This window comes from Zingiber officinale, chromosome 9B (assembly GCF_018446385.1).
Source record: "Zingiber officinale cultivar Zhangliang chromosome 9B, Zo_v1.1, whole genome shotgun sequence".
Taxonomy (NCBI): domain Eukaryota; kingdom Viridiplantae; phylum Streptophyta; class Magnoliopsida; order Zingiberales; family Zingiberaceae; genus Zingiber; species Zingiber officinale.
The window spans coordinates 62,118,760-62,130,390 of NC_056003.1; positions in this window are offsets into that span (position 1 = coordinate 62,118,760).

Consider the following 11,631-nt stretch of genomic DNA (forward strand, 5'->3'; position numbering starts at 1 on the left):
TGAATTTAAAAAAAATTGATTCCTCAAACAATATTATTTAAATTCACCAACACCTCAAACACCGTGAATTTTGCATGCCACGTTAGTGTGGACGTATACAAATTCAACATTTGTAAAAGGAGGGTTTTAACCCATTAATTTTATTATCTTGTCAACCTAACTTTTTGACAAATAAAATTAATAGTTGGTATCATTTGGTCACACAAATAATAGCAGTGACTCCGATGGGGAGGATACTATTAGATGTGTCTAAGTGTATACCATTACATGACACTAAGTCCATTAATAAGATTATGCCCCTTCCGTTGGGGAAGATCACACGCTCTTAATTAACTTCCTATAGTCATCCAAAAATGGAAGTATGTTCTAGTGATCCATAAAAGAGCTCATCCGTTATGGAGGAAGGCACTCAGAGCCAACGCGCAAGCTTGTTTGCATCACTTACAAACCAGTAATGGAGACCATGGGATTTACTTAAAAATTCCTCTCCCACTTACTTATTTATAAATGAGGAATTTTAACTATGCTAGCCTACTAAATATATAAACTAACATGCACACACAGCACAATATAAAAGCAATAAATAGAAAATCTAATTTTCAACTATTATGGCTTTTGTCTCTTGTTGTCCTCCGTGTGTTGTCATCCCAAGCTGCTGCCATATTTGGCCACTGCCACCGGGTCTAGCTGTCGCATCCATCTTGCTCCTAGTTCCGCTGCGCCTCTGGTCCTTAGAAGGTTCCATGCTTTGCAAGATTCGATCCGCGACATAAATAGAATTTTACATTTTGATCCTATATTCCTCGAAGGAATGTATATGTAACTAGATCAAAGATAAAATAAAATTTACATCCATCGGTCCTATATTCCATAAAAGGAATGTACATGTAACTAGATCAAAAATAAAATCCTAATAAAACTAAATACAGCTCCTGCTGTATTTTATAATACAATCATGCACACACAATAAAATGCCCGTGACATGTCCAAGGGTCCAATCACACACATAATAACTATAATCCATAATAGTTGGATCCTGCATCCACAAAGTTAGCACATCCTACTATTAACCTGCCTAAATTATGTATGACAAGTGCATAATTAAACTAATACCAAATACACAGAGGCAAAACCCTAGCTCTGATACCAATTGTTGGTTACTACTCGGAAAACCTAGAGGTTCCACTGTACAAAAATTTTGTACAAAGGTCTGAACCTTTTCCTAGCTACCATGTGTTCTTTTAAATTAAATTTTGGATCGCCTGCGGAACTTAACACGTTTGATCCAAAACTTAATCTATTTGTTCTTTTAGGTTTTGACTTGGATCTCCTGCGGAACTTAACACGTTCGACCTAAGTCACCTTAAGTTATTAATTCCATTAAATATTAATTTCCATAATTGGTTCCCAGTACTGACGTGGCGAGGCACATGGCCTTCTTGGATATGGGAGCAACCACCACCGACTAGACAAAACCTTTTATGGAAAGCTAATATTTAATTTCCTAAAATAACTTTAGGTTAACCGAAAAGAACAATCAAATCACAAGGAAAAGAAAAACAAAAGAACACTATATCGAAAACAAATTCGAAACTCTAGAATCGTATGCCTCTTGTATTTAGTATTATTTCCAAAAATAACTAGTATGATGCGGAAAGAAAAAATACTAGTTATACCTTTTAGAAAAACCTCTTGATCTTCTACCGTATTTCTCTTCTAACCTCGGACGTTGTGTGGGCAACGATCTTCCGAGATGAGAAACCACCAAACACCTTCTTCTTCCTTGCAAGTTTCGGCCATCAAAACTTCTTCTAGGATGAAGAGGTTCGGCCACCACCACCATGCTCCAAGGGATGCTAGAAAAGAGGCTTCTTTTCTCTCCTTCTTCTCCTTCTTAGATCCGGCCACCAAAGCTATCTCCACCATGAGAAGGTTTCAGCCACACAAAGGAGAGGAGAGGAAAGAAAGGGCCGGCCACACCCAAGGAGAAAAGAGAAGAAAAAATAGAATAGAGATGTTCACCATGAAGCCTCCTCTACCCCCTCTTTTATAATCCTTGGTCTTGGCAAATAAGGAAAATTTAATAAAAACTTCCTTAATTCTTTTTCCATTGAAAAATAAAATTTATTTAATTAAAAATAATTTTCTTCTCATCAATTCATATGGCCGGCCATATTAAAGCTACAAACAAGGAGAGTTTTAATTAATTAAAACTTCCTAATTTGTCTCTAGAAATTTATAAAAAATTTCTCCAATAATTTTCATCCCTTCATGATTGGTTAATAAAAAGGAAATTTTATAAATTAAAATCTTTCTTTTAAACATGTGGATAAAAAGAAAGTTATCTCTAAAAATTAAAATCTCTTTTAATCTACAAATAAGGAAAGATATCAAATCTTTTCTTAATCTCTTGTAGAAACTTATAAAAGAGAATATTTAATTTTTAAACTCTCTTTTAAATCATGAACATGGTTAAAAAGGAAAGTTTTCTTAAAATTTAAAATCCAGCTTTTAATCAACAAATAAGGAAAGATTTCAAATTTTAAACTCTCTTTTAAACATGTAGATGATTTACAAATAAGGAAAGTTTTTACCAAAAATTAAAACCATCCTTTTAATCTACAAATAAGGAAAGAGATTAATCTCTTCTCTTAATCTTTTGTAGAAAGCTATAAAAGGAAATTTTTAATTTTTAAACTTTCTTTTAAAATCATGATATCCACATAAGAAATAATTTTAATAAAAAATCCTTTTTAATATACTAGTGGCCGACCACCTAAGCTTGGGACCCAAGCTTTGGCCGGCCACCTACATGACTCATCCACTTGATTTTGGCCGGCCCTAGCTTGGGTTCCAAGCTAGCTTGGCCGGCCCCATTGGATGGGTAAGAAGGTGGGTATGCGGTGGATATAAATCTCTATATACTAGAGGCTACGATAGGGACCGAGAGGAGGAATTGGTTTTGGTCTCCCGATGAAATTAAGCATCCCGTGTTCGCCCCGAACACACAACTTAATTTCATCAATAATAATTCATTCCACTAAAGAACTATTATTGAACTACCGCATCAATTCCAAATTTCATTTTGGGCTCCTTCTTATTATGAGTGTGTTAGTCTCCCTGTGTTTAAGATAACAAATGTCCACTAATTAAGTAAGTTACTGACAACTCACTTAATTAATATCTAGCTCCAAGAGTAGTACCACTCAACTTCATCATCATGTCGGACTAAGTCCACCTGCAGGGTTTAACATGACAATCCTTATGAGCTCCTCTTGGGGACATTCTCAACCTAGATCACTAGGACACAGTTTCCTTCTATAATCAACAGCACACACTATAAGTGATATCATTTCCCAACTTATCGGGCTTATTGATTCATCGAACTAAATCTCACCCATTGATAAATTAAAGAAATAAATATCAAATATATGTGCTTGTTATTATATTAGGATTAAGAGCACACACTTCCATAATAACTGAGGTCTTTGTTCCTTCATAAAGTCAGTTTAAAAGGAATGACCTCAAATGGTCCTACTCAATACACTCTAAGTGTACTAGTGTAATTATATAGTTAAGATAAACTAATACCTAATTACACTACGACCTTCCAATGGTTTGTTCCTTTCCATCTTGGTCGTGAGCTACTGTTTATAATTTATAAGGAACCAATAACATGATCTTCTGTGTGTGGCACCACACACCATATTATTTACAATATAAATTAATTGAGCAACTACATTTATCATAAATGTAGACATTTGACCAATGTGATTCTTATTTCTAGATAAATATTTATACCAAAAGCTAGACTTTTAGTATACACTCTAACAATCCCAACCGATCGTAATCGCTACCGATCCTATATATAGAATGGAACCTTGAAGCCTGGTCGAACTCATATCTATTCAGGCATATGCATGGAACCCTTCGTTTGATCATCCCTCGCACGACCGATCACATACTTCTTTATATTACCCTCAGCTATCCTTCTATTCTGACTTTAACTATCCCGTCATTCTTCCTAGCTACTAATGTGTATGCATTAAGAGTTCATCTGTGAATTAGGGGAAATTTGTATAGTAAAGAGATAAACAAAGTGAAAACTTAGGTTTGGCTAGTGATATATGTTAGAGCGAGCTAGTATCTCAAGTGGTAGGATGACTAAAGCCAAGAAGATGTTTACATGCTCGAATGGAAAACACCAGTTGGACTCAAAGGTGGTAGGCTTTAATTAGGATATAACATATGATTGTCTGGGTGAGTATATACCTAGGCGGGTATAAATCTTGCCGAATTCGAAGGCATGTAGCTTTATCCAGTTCATGACGTATGATTAACCAAATTAAACTTGGGTGAACCAAGAAATACTTGGCGAGGTAAGTAACATAACCAGATATAAACATAGAACTTTATATTATCATCAGTAATCATACAATCATAACTCTAGAACTTTCGTAAATCTTCCATAAACAGATACAGCAGATAAATAATTTTCTACTTTTCCTTCTTCCTGGACCTACCAGATTCTTCTGCCCATCCCAAGTATGGGTGTGTGGTAGAATGATAGCCTGAACAAAGAGGAGATGTTTGTCATGTCCTCTTGCGCATGTGTGATTCACCCTCTTGGGTTTGTGGCAAAGAAGCTAGCTCTGATCTAGCCCAATCTAATTCAGTTTGCAAAAAATTTACCTTAGCTTTCTGCTGGTCCAAGTCTTGTTATTGCCACAATATCAGTAAACCATCTACATGAACTTTCTTTGTCAAAACAATTATTTCTGAAGCATGTTGAGCTCTCAGATCATCTAATTCTTCAGTCTTCTGCTTTAAATCCAAACAAGCTTTGCTTCTCAAAGCCACTACAGACCGAACTTGAGACTGAGCTGCTAGTAGACGTACTTCGAGCTCTCTTTGGTGTGAGTGATGGAAATCTAAGGCTTGCATAGCCTCCGCCAAAGACTTCTCTTTCTTGGATAATAGTTGATCCCAAGGAGGAAGATTTGAAGCCATAAATCTCAATAATATCTCTAGAAGAAAGTGAAGTGAGAAAGAGTAAAGGTTGGTGTTGTAGAAATTAGGATCACACCTCTATTTATCTTGGTCACAAGATATATGCTGAGGGTGTCATAGGATCACTGTAGTAGATATGAAATGTTTAGAGAAATTAATATTTATCAAAAGGGAAAAAGTAGACTTAGGTTTAGTCAGTCGGTTATACCTCCTTCGACTAGACTTGAAGGGGAGGCTAGTGATATGTGTTATGATAGGTCGGCCTGGCGAGTGAAGGAGGGGTCAAGGTCAAGAAAGATAGGAAAGATACATAGCCGATCGAGTGAAGGCCGAGCGAGCACCCTTGTGCTCGGTCGGGCGAAGCCCGACCAGGCATAAAGGCACTTAGCCTTATGTATTACTTCTAGTACATTACTGGCCAATCAAAGGCTGAGTGAACACCCACGTGCTCGTATGTGCTCGGCTAGGCAAAACTCGCCCGAGCATAAAGGCATTTAGCCTTATATATGATTCTCACCATATTACCGGCCGACTGAAGGTCGAGCGAGCTCCCAGTGCTCGTATATGCTTTACCGGGCAAAGCTCGCCCGAGCATAAAGCCACTTAACCTTATATATGTTTCTCAGCATATTACTGGTCGACCAAACGCCGAGTGAGCACCCATGTGTTCATATACGCTCGGTCGGGCGAAGCCTGACCGAGCATAAAGGCATTTAGTCTTATATATGATTCTCAACATATTACCGGTCGACCGAAGGCTGAGTGAGCACCCACGTGCTTGTATATGCTCGATCGGGCAAAGCCCACCTGAGAATAAAGGCATTTAGCCTTATATACGATTCTTAGCATATTACCGATCAACCAAAGGCTGAGCGAGTACCTATGTGATCATATACGCTCGGCCAGGAAAGCCCGTCCGAGTATAAAGGCACTTAGTCTTATGCATAGTTTCAATATATTGTCGGTCGATTGAAAATCGAGTGAGCACCCACAAGCTCATATATGCTCGGCCAGGCAAAGTCCGCTCGAGCATAAAGGCATTTAGTTTTATATATGGTTCTTAACAAGTAGGTACCCATGAGTTCATATATGTGGCCGGCCTTAATGACTGACCGAGACATGACAACAAGAGATATTCTTAACATATACGACTAGCTTGAACGACCGACCGAGACACACCTAACAAATGACATTCTTATTATATATGTGACCGGTTTAAAGGACCAGCTGAAAATATAACAACCTAGCAGCTTTGGCAGAAAATATCTTCTAGAAACTTCTTTAGTTATAATGACGTGTCCCCATCACAAATATAAGTCACAAATAATAAAAGAGATACATCTGGAGTACAAAAAAATTTCTTAAAGGATTATTGCACGAAGTATAGAAGATGACTTCATCTCCTAACAAACCCTAATGAACTGGGGACTACATGTAACGACCCGGCCCTCTTGGCCCATTTGGCGGCCCATTTGGCGACCTCTCATGTCGTCGACCGTCGGCCCTTATGTCGTCGGCCCATTTGGCGACCTCTAATGTTGTCGACCGACGACCCTTGGCCGTGCCGTTACTCACTAGGACTTTCCACCCCTGGCAGTGGATTTTTTCCTCCCCCAGGATTCGAACTCTAAACCTCCAGGCTTAAGTATTAGAGTCTATGAATCTTGGTAACCAAGTGAGATGATCTCACTTGGTTACCAGGATTCATAAACTCTAATACTTAAGCCTGGAGGTTTAGAGTTCGAATCCTGGGGGAGGCAAAAATCCACTGCCAAGGGTAGAAAGTCCTAGTGAGTAACGGCACGGCCAAGGGTCGTCGGTCGACAACATTAGAGGTCGCCAAATGGGCCAAGAGGGCCGGGTCGTTACAATAAAAGGCGCCTTTTTATTGTAACGACCCGGCCCTCTTGGCCCATTTGGTGGCCCATTTGGCGACCCTCGGGTCGTCGACCGTCGGCCCTTATGTCGTCGGCCCATTTGGCGACCTCTCATGTCGTCGACCGACGACCCTTGTCACGCCCCAGAGGAGTCCCTGTCCGAGAAAATTTCGGCAACATCTCCCCTGTACGGTGGACAATCTGAAACTTTTCTACATCTCACAAATACCTCAGCCACAGGCGGCTGGAATAATAACAACAAAATAAAACATCACCACGCAGTTATATATAATCAAACAAAGTAGTAATACTCCGACTCAAAAATCACCCTACTCAACTACACTCGTAAAGCTCAAAACCGACGAACTCACCTCTTCTGCCGTCCAGGCAGGCATGTAGTAGAGTAAATCCAAATCATACCAAAAGTCCATCCAACGGAAAGATTCCATACAATATCCATATATAAAGTCCAAAACAAAACTAAAACAAAGTCTGATAGCGAAAAGCTAAAATAAAACAACAACTCAAAAACCAGCAGAGGAGTAGCACTACGTGCTGTGGGGACCAGCGACTGGAACTCCCTCCTGACAGCATCAACCTGAAAATAACAACAATGGAGGCGGGGTGAGTCCAACACTCAGCAGGTACAATTGATATACAAAGTAGGGAAACAACACCTAGCACTAATCATGCGTACAGTCTCCTGATAAGAAAGATAAAAATGCATCTGAAGTAAACAGGAGAATACTGTACTAACCAGGTCCTGCGTATAAGGTCAAATAGTCCGAGGGATAAGGAAATCCTGTATGCATGTCAAACATAGGTATCCAAACAATATGCATCATATAAATGCAGCAAACACAAGCACAAGCAATAAATGCATCATGCAAATGATGCCAATGATGCGTCCTGGTCACCCCTGACGCCAGTCGATCATCTCATACAAAAGTGAGGCCGAGTGGGTAGGGCTGTGACAACCGTGCACTCTGTCGTCACTACTCCTGATGAGTGACCGAGTGGACGGGATGCTGTCGGAGTACACCTATCCTCCTACCCCAAATCATGGATGGGGGAGCGCAATGCTCTCAACTCCCGGTACACGATGACGGGGAGGAATCCCTGCCGGATAACACGTTGTGTCACACTACCCATGAGCGGACCAACGGTGCCTAACAGAGTCCCTGCTGCAACACACTCTGCCTGAATCGACCACTAACCCATGAGTGGTGGTATGTGCAGATCCATGTAACTGGCGATGTGCTCAACAATAATGGAGCGGACTATCGCACAGCATGCAATCATGCAAATGATGCATGGCAATAACCATATAAACATCCTGACCTAGTCCATATATATAGAAAAGTGCACCCTAGGTCAAAGAATCATATCGAATCAAAGGTACACAGAAGGTATAAAAACCTAGGTCCTGAACATGGTGAAGCATGGTATATCACTACCCCCTATAAGCATGTATAAACAAATAAAGTATACATGGGATGCAAATCAAGCAATCAATCAATCATGTATCAGATAATGGGTAGTGACTAACCGAAAGAAATAAAGGACATAATTAATGCAACTTGTTAAATTCACTACTATGTATATCAAATGACATAAGTCAAAAGTACCCGCCTCCAATAGAAAGGTCCAATCCAAAATAGATCCCTCGTCAAGACACCGTCTCGAATCAAAGTCCTGCAGATAATGTGATATACAATTTAGCTAATTTTATAAACAACAACTAGCTAAATCCAACCCAACTTAATTAGGAAAAACCTTAATCAATCCATCATTAATTAATCCTAATTAATTATTAACCTGAATTAATCTCCTTAATCAATAATCCTCAATCAGCACAATCATTTCCTTTCGCTAATCAACTTACGATTAGCAATGTGATCATATCTAATAAATCCAAGGATTAAATCTAATCCAACATAAATCAACGGTACTTAATTCATCACAACTACAATAGATTAAGCCTTCCATAATCACATTAGGTTAAGTGAAACATAAATCCATCATAACTTACCTACATCCTCAACTAACCAAACAACTGCAGATTGCAACATCTCCACTTAATCCAACACAAATGCATATCCTCCAAATACTCATAGATATACAACCGAAACTCCAAACATAGCTTACCTTAATCAACGACTGTGATTGTTGATCCACAGCAGGGAGTGTTGATACTGACAACAAGATGCCTACAGATGGAACAGCTGCCGAAACCAAGACCCTCCACCGAACCCAACCTCCTTGCTGGATACTTCACTGTTCGGATCAGATGAAATCAAGATTGACACTCAATCAAGCCATAATCCTAAACAACAAACGAAGCTTACCTCAATCCACAACTGCTGTGGCTACTGGAACAACAAAACAGAACCACAGTAAAGAGCAAAACTAGGGCACAGTGGCTGGAGGCTAGGAGAGGGGCCGGCATGTAACGACCCACCCTTCTTACTACTACTACTCTCTAAAGATGACCGTTACTTAACTACTAACTCTACTTAACCGGTATGATTAAATATCACATGGAAACCCTATCGAAAAATTTCGACAGAGTCTCCCCTGTACCGGTGACCAAATCTATAATACAAACATAGTATACGCAGCCACAGACGGCTGGAACATATTTTCCACAACCACACAGTAATAAAAATCACAATAAAAACAAAGAAACTACTCTAGCAATAGCAATGACTACAACACTCCACAAATAATAAAAGAGACTAGCTAGACATGCGGAAATAAACTCAACTACAATCCCAAATGTAATAAAACATTAACAGAGGACTAAAAGAAAGTCTAGACAATTTTGCCAGCTACTTCTGGATCTCTCCACAGTCCAGACATCACACACCTTCATCACCACCACCATCCTGTCGCCTTCCTTTCATATCTTAGCTTTTCCTTTATCTGCGGTAGGAGGGAAAAAAACAAAAGATCTATAAGCGAAAACGCTTAGTAAGTACTAATCTATCTCACAGAAACATCGAAGTGCATAAAAAGAATGCAACAATACTAAAATTGAAATGCTAAAAGCAAAGCTGCATGTACTCATGGTATACAGAAATAAGACTGAATACTAAACATGCTCACTAACTGGTAGGAAAGTAATGAAACAACTACTGTAAGCTTAGAATTAAAGAACTAAACTTTTATTGATTCTAAGCATAAAACTTGTTTCATTTTCTTATATCCTTATACTAGAAATTAATCTTTTAATTTCTCTTTTACTTTCTTCTTCTTTTCTTTTTCTTTTCTTATGCTAGAAATTAATCTTTTAATTTCTCTTTCACTTTCTTCTTCTTGTTCTTCTTTTCTTCTTTGGGCCCAGGCTTAGTACCATCTTTGTTTTGCGCGCTCTCTAATAGTGACTGGGGTAGCGAGCCTCCAGCCCTATGAGGATAAAGACCTCGGTCTTACCAGGGCCAAGACCTCGGAATTGGTCACCTGGATTTGTTTAACGACAACCTCGGAAGTCGGGTACTAGCCTCTTACTTTAATTTACTTGTTATCTCTTTTTTAACTAGACTTTAGTCTTTTTCTTTACTCATGCTTCTTATAATCCTTTATTGGAGCCTGTTAAAATCCTATAGATGTATCTAACAAGTATAGCATTACAACTAACCAAGCATGCTACATAACAATCACACAAGGGAAGTAGATCCGAACTCTCTAAGATCATGTTATAAAATAGAGCAAAAGGAAGCAAAATCTGAATTTTCTAAACATGCTATAAAATAAAGCAAAAGAGAGCTTATTTGGACTTCCTAAACATGCTGTGATAAAAGCAAAAAGGAAGCTAATCTAACCTTACTAATCATGCTACAAAATAGAGCAAAAAGAAAACTGATATAATCTCGCTAATCATGCTACAAAATGGAGCAAAAGAAACTAATTCAAACTTGCCAATCATGCTGTAAAATAAAGCAAAATCAATGCAACTTTGAGCTTCCTATACATGCTGTAAAATAGGGCAAAAGAATGTAACTTTGAGCATTCTAAACATGCTGTAAAATAGGGCAAAGGAATGCAACTTTGAGCTTACTAATCATGCTATACTAATTCTGCAAGTGAAACGGAATTTAAGAACTAATACTGCTCATGTTATTCTAATACTGCAGATGAAAACTAAACAGCAATAGAAAAATCTACACCGCATGCTAAATGTATTCAAATCCCTTCTTTCTTCTTTGATTCACGGCAGCAAAATAAAGGAACAAGGTTATCAGATTATAGCACACCACAGCAGCCACGCATGGGGAAACAAAAATCCAACTATGAGATGCTCATTATCAGAATTGCGAAGTCTAGACTATATGCCAAATTCATTAAAAAATACCATTCCCATCTTCTTATAAAACTCACGGCAACAAAACCATGTAAACCAGAAAACAGCACCTTAAATTTGGGATGGCAGCAACCAATAAAAATTGAATTACTACTTTCTTCCTTTGTGATTCATGGTTGCTAATTCAAACCAGAGAATCCTTTGCTCTGTTTGAAACTAACGAGATCTAAACCACATGCTTACCCATACCATTCATTTCCCTTATTGGAAGTACACGGCAAAACAAGGAAACGAAATCTGTAAATACCAGCAGACTCTAAGCAACCAACCACATGCTAAACAAGTAAACTAACCCTATTTCTCTTCTTTGAAATACACGGCAGCACACCAAAAAAACCCCAATCTCATAGCATGCTTCGGATTCAAGAAATTCAGGAAACA